The sequence below is a fragment of the Cyprinus carpio genome, chromosome B23, assembly GCF_018340385.1.
Source record: "Cyprinus carpio isolate SPL01 chromosome B23, ASM1834038v1, whole genome shotgun sequence".
In the NCBI taxonomy this organism is placed as follows: Eukaryota; Metazoa; Chordata; class Actinopteri; order Cypriniformes; family Cyprinidae; genus Cyprinus; species Cyprinus carpio.
In genome coordinates, this window is record NC_056619.1 from 26,953,036 (window position 1) to 26,959,432 (window position 6,397).

A 6,397-nucleotide genomic window follows, 5' to 3' on the forward strand; every position below is an offset into this window, starting at 1 on the left:
CTCCAAGGGTCTGGACATGCGATAAGTCCACTGTATGTTGCTAGATAGATGTCACAAAAAAGTCAAATTTGTGCAGAAGTGATCTGTTGACCTGTTTTGACATGTTGAGGAATTCTCGGAGGAATGCAATGCAGGTTTTGTCCTTCTGTGTTTCTGTGGTGTGAACAGCGCCCCCTTCTGATGACATTCACAAACTGACCAAATCACACAGTTCCAGCAGCCAGAGGCAGATTTCCATTTTTGAGACCCCGTGTAAACTTTAGTATTCAGTTCCCCAAATACTTTATTTGAAATGTGTTTTCCAGGATTTGATGATTCCAACTTTAACTTTAACTCAGCAGTGATTGAAATGTTTTGCTTTTCGCATCTTACAGCCCTTGACCAGCCTTTTAAAAAATGCTTGTTAAGCTTTCATTATGGTGTATTATCACCAAATTTTGGAATAAATTTTAAAGGGGTGTGTTTATGTAGTTTAAGGTTCAAAAATCATTATTTTCCACATGCTGTACATTATTGTTTCTCCTCTGTGCAGTGGTGGACGAAGTACACAAATCAAGTACTTGAGTTAAAGTGCAGATACGTATAATATAATTATTCTGTCCCTGATGCAAGTATGTTGCACCTCAACAGATAGTTAAACAGGATGAGGGTTGAAGAAAAAGTCGAAACCAAAAAAGGTTCTTTTTCGGTGTTTTACTTAGAAATCTTCTTTCCCACAACGTACATTTTTGTGAAACTACAATACAAAATGAAAATGTACATTAAGTATTAAGTATGAATAAAAGTAAATAGTAAGAAAGACAACAATAGTCTTCTTTGAAAATGTACAGCAAATGTTTTCTTAAATCCTATGAAATACTCTTTTTTTAACATGGATGATATTAAATAAACAAACTTACAGACGATGGCCTCTTTGGCATGAAATAACAGAAGAATATATCTTTATCAGAGAGACATCTGCTGCTGCATCACTGCTGTGGAGAAGTGAAAACTAAAATGGCCACCACGACCTCTAACCTAAGTCACATGATGCATCTTAACCAATTAAATAAAACCAAAATTAAATGACTACATAAATAGTCAGAACACTCCCCGTCTGGTATTTTAGAAATACCAATACTAACAATGCAACTGTTCTGTAGAACATTATTCATTCTGTCCTTCTGATGACAGAAGAAGAATCACTTGGGATACAGGTCTCAGATAAGTTTTACACTTCCCATCCTTGGTGACCTTGATTTCAATTTTCCTGACATTTTCATCTTCGGCTGGGAAGACCTTAGTGACTAGAGCCATCGGCCAGTCATTTCTCTTAACTTGAGCCTCCTTCATAAGTACAATATCTCCTTCCCTGATGTTAGGCTGGTTCGTGTGCCATTTGCGGCGACTTTGAAGATTGACTAGGTACTCACGTCGCCACCTTTCCCAGAAGGTGCTGGCAAGTTGTTGAACTTGCTTCCATTTCTGGCGGCAAAAATCCTTTTGAAAGTCCCCTGGAGGAGGAGACAAGACACCAACTTTCTGAGTCAAAAGAGTGGCTGGAGTCAACAGGGCGGGGTGAATTTGGGTCACTTGAGATCGGTGCGAGAGGTCTTGAGTTCATAATTGCAGAAACTTCTGCCAAGAATGTAGCCAGCATTTCATGAGTGAGATGAGAGTGACTGTTTTGAAGCAGCATGGAGTCTAATATGCGACGTGGAACTCCGATAAGTCGCTCCCAAGCTCCTCCCATATGGGATGCATGAGGGGGATTAAAGATCCAACGAAATCCTTCCTCATTCAAGTAGCTCCTAAAACTAAGCTCCTCTGCAAGCATTCCCAGCTCCTTACAAGCACCCTTGAAATTTGTGCCACAGTCTGATCTGATTTGTTTTGCTGGACCCCTTATGGCAAAGAAGCGGCGGAGGGCGTTGATAAAGGTAGATGCATCAAGAGAATCAATCAGCTCAAAGTGCACTGCTCGAATACTCAAACAGGTAAAAATGAGTACCCATCTTTTGCTGTTTGCCAAGCCACCTCGAGTACGGCGAGAGGCGACCATCCAGGGCCCAAAGACGTCAAGGCCGACATAAGTGAAAGGTGGATCAGTAGCTAGTTGATCAGGAGGAAGATCTGCCATTTTCTGTTCAACAATTCTTCCTCTGAGTTTCTGACAGATGATGCATTTATGGATCACACTATGAATGCGTTTTCTCGCCCCGACGATCCAGAATCCTGCATTTCTGATTGCACCTTCTGTAAAAAGGCGACCTTGGTGTTTGACCCGTTCATGAAAGTGTCTAGTGATGAGAAGGGCTATGTGGCTTTTCCCAGGAATGATAACAGGATGCTTTTCTCCTTGTTCTATAGGAGCATGCTTGAGTCTGCCACCTACTCTCAGAAGCCCATCTCGGTCAATGAAGGGGTTCAGAGTTCTCAGTCTACTGTTTTTTTGGATTTCCTTTCCTTCAGAAAGACGAGCAAACTCAACACGGTAGCTCTCCTGTTGGATACATTGTAATATCACAACTTTTGCCTGTGAGAGTTCCTCTGGGAGTGCATTGTCACAAAGATGCCATTTTTTTACAGGTACTTGCAAACTCAGTTTCGAGTCTGAATGAATGAATGATGTGAATTAAGTTGGATATAGCTTGTAAGAGACATTTCCAGGTCGAAAAGCGCTCAAAGCGATGTGAGCCAAGTTTAACAGGAAAGTCATGGAGTGTCAGATCTGTACGGTTAGAGTGTACTTCCACATCTGAATCAGGGTCAATTAGTTTGTATGATGGATTGTCTTCAAGACACTCTGAATCAGGATGAGAAAGAAACGCAGGCCCAGAAAGCCATGTAGAATCTTTCAAGTCTGAGGCGGGCACTGAACGGGTTGCGTGATCAGCAGGGTTTTGACTTGTGGAAATGTAATGCCACTGTTCTGGCCTTGTAGATTTCCTAATCCGCTGGACTCTATTACTTACGTATACGTAAAACCGTCTGGTTTGGTTATGAATATACCCCAACACTACTTTACTGTCAGAATAGAATTCCACAGCGTCTGGAGTAATATCCATCTCACCTTGAATGAGTTCTGCCACTTCTACTGCCAGGACTGCTGCTCCAAGCTCTAATCGAGGTACAGTGTGAGCAGACAGTGGAGCAAGCTTAGCCTTGCCTATCACAAACCATACTGTACATGATCCATTGTCATTCATCACTCTCAGGTAAGCTACTGCTGCAATTGCCTTTGTGGAAGCATCTGAGAAAACGTGAATTTCTTTCCTTTTAGCTGAAGATAGCGAAACCTTTGAGTACACTCTGGGTATTTCAAATTGAGCTAGATCTTGCAAAGAGTTTTTCCAAGCCTCCCATTCAGCTTCCCTGACTGTTGGTAGAGGGGCATCCCAGTCTTTGGTGTCTGCTGTCAGGTCACGAAGAAGGAACTTTCCTTGTATTGTAACAGGTGCTGCCAACCCAAGAGGGTCAAAAACGCTGTTGACAGTTGCTAAGACACCTCTGCGTGTAAAAGGCTTCTCTTCTGCATCAACACGAAAAGTGAAAGTGTCTGTTTTAAGATTCCAACTCAGACCAAGGCTCCTCTGAATAGGTAGAGTATCTTTTTCCAGATCGAGGTCCTTGAGATATTTCACATGGTCCTCCACAGGAAAGGCATTCATTACATCAGGACTGTTAGATGCTATTTTATGAAGCCTCAGGTTGGAACTTGCTAGCATCTCCCGAGTTCTTTTCAACAGACCAACTGCTTCCACAGCCGTGGGCACTGATTTCAGGCCATCATCCACATAAAAATTATGCTCCACAAAGGCTCTTGCATCTTTCCCAAACTCAAGTTCTCCATGTTGAGCTGCACGATGAAGTCCATAGATTGCTACCGCGGGAGAGGGACTATTCCCAAAGACATGGACCTTCATCCTATACTCTGTGACATCTTTCGAGAGGTCATTGTCCTCAAACCACAAGAAGTGGAGAAAGTTGCGGTGATCTTCTCTCACCACAAAGCTATGGAACATCTGTTCAGTGTCAGCAGTAAATGCAACTGCTTCTTTACGGAAACGCAGCAAAACACCCAGCAAGGAGCTATTCAGGTCAGGTCCTGAGAGAAGCACTTGATTCAAAGAAAGGCCTTTGTACTGAGCACTAGAGTCAAAAACAACTCTGATCTGTCCTGGCTTGCGAGGGTGATAGACACCAAATATAGGCAGGTACCACACTTACTCATTTTTCATCACAGGTGGAGCTAATTCTGCATGACCTGCATCGAAAATCCTTTGCATGAATGTGATGAAATGTTCCTGCATTTGAGGCTTCTTCCTTAGTGTCTGTTGAAGTGACAAGAGACGTTTCCTACTCAGGTCCCTATTGTTGGGCAGCTGTTGGCGTGGAATACGGAAAGGAAGAGGTGCCACCCAGCTGTTAGAGCTGTCAATGAACATTTCCTTGTCCATCAGTTTCAAGAATGCACGATCTTCAATGGAAGGGGCTATCTTTTCATCATCTTGAGTCCGTTCGAAAATAGTGTTACCCAGCAAGTACTCAGGGCAGGTGGATGGGTAAAAGCGACAGCCATGTAAAGAGATGGGATGATTTTTACTGCTTAGCTTCTCTTTCACCTGTATCTGATTAGGACATGGCTCACATATGCTTGGGCGTCCATTGAGAAGTATGTTTGTGCGGAACACGTCAACTGTGCTAGGTTTATGTGCTGACCCCAAGCAGACATTTCCCACTATCACCCAGCCAAAGTCGAGTTTTTGGGCGTACGGTGAATTATTCAAACCATTGAGCTGTTTCCTCACACTTTGTGGACTTGGATGATGTCTCTCCCTAAGAGAAGCAGTATCTTAGCACATGGATCTATCTCTGGTATTTCGTGAGCAATAGATATCAAGTGAGGGAACTGGCGTGCAATGGTGGGAGATGGGATCTCAGAATGGTCGTCAGGCATATAATTACACTCGATGAGTGTTGGAAGTGACACGTGTGTCTTTCCATCCATAGATACAGCTTGAAACCCAGTGGCTCTTCTTCCTGAAGTTTCTGTTAACCCAGCACAAGTTCGAAGAGTGTATGGATGCTCTGTTCCTTTTACTTTGAATAGATCAAAAAACTCAGGTCTAGCTAGAGATCTATTACTTTGCTCATCGAGCACTGCGTACATCTTGACCATAATTTCTGGATGATCCTCATGATAAACTCCTATCAAGCATATCTTAGAGCATGATTTGGGTATAGGACTGTCTCCACAAATCTCTGTGCATTGTGAAGTTACAGTAGGAGAAGGGCTTTTATCCTCCTCCCCGCCATGATCTGATGAAGGGTCTTTGTTGGCCCACGGTGGAGGACCAGGATGAAGTGCAGACACATGTCGGTCGCTTTCACATTCGTTACATTTGGTTACTGCCTTGCAGTTCTTTGCCAAGTGAACCGTCGAAGCACAACACCTATAGCACACACCATTTTCTCTAAGCAGTGTTTGCCTTTCTTTTCTAGAGTCTTCGCTCTAAACCCACGGCAACGTCTCAGAGGGATGAGGTTTGTTTTTATGTATGGGACACTGCTTTTCAACATCAATAGGTTCATTTTCGGAACTTCTTGTGGGAAGAAATCCGGTTGACGATATTACACCCGTCTTGTGTGTAGACACAGCCATCCTTCTTTGCAATTGTCTTTTAACCAACGGTTCTGCTTTGATCTGGGTTGTACAGACTGCACTATAGCTAAAGCTTGGATCGTTTCGAGTACGTGCTTCCTGACAGACAAAGTCAGTAAGAAAGGAGAATGGAGGGAAGGTAACGTTGTACTTCCTTTTGTACTCAGAACCCTGATAAATCCATTTTTCTTGCAGGTGATAAGGCAGCTTCTCCACGATCGGACTGACTCCTCTGGAGGTGTCCAGATAAGAAAGTCCTGTCAAGTACCCTTCAGCTTTAGCAGACTGAACCTCACGTAGCAGATCTCCGAGCTCTTGTAATTTCAGAGGATCTTGTTTATTGATTTTTGGAAATTTCTCAATTTTGTCAAAAAGTGCCTTCTCAACCACTTCCGGGGATCCATACATCTCTTCTAGACGATCCCATGCCATTTTAAGCCCTGCGTCAGGATACCTTATATTCACTGACCTGATGCGTCTCACATATTCTGATGACCGACTGCCTAACCACTTAATCAGTAAATCCAACTGCTCACTGGAAGAGAGTTTGAGCCCACTGGTGGCATTTAAGAAAGAGGATTTCCAAGCCCAGTAGTTTTCTGGGTGATCGTCGAATATTGTGAGCCCGGAACTAATGATCTCACGACGGGCAAGAAACCTTGCTAAATCACTCATTTCAACTTCTCCGTGGGAAGGTGACTGCATAGGAACGCCGGAATTGAAAGTCTGTGCAAGGGGCCAGTAATTAACTGG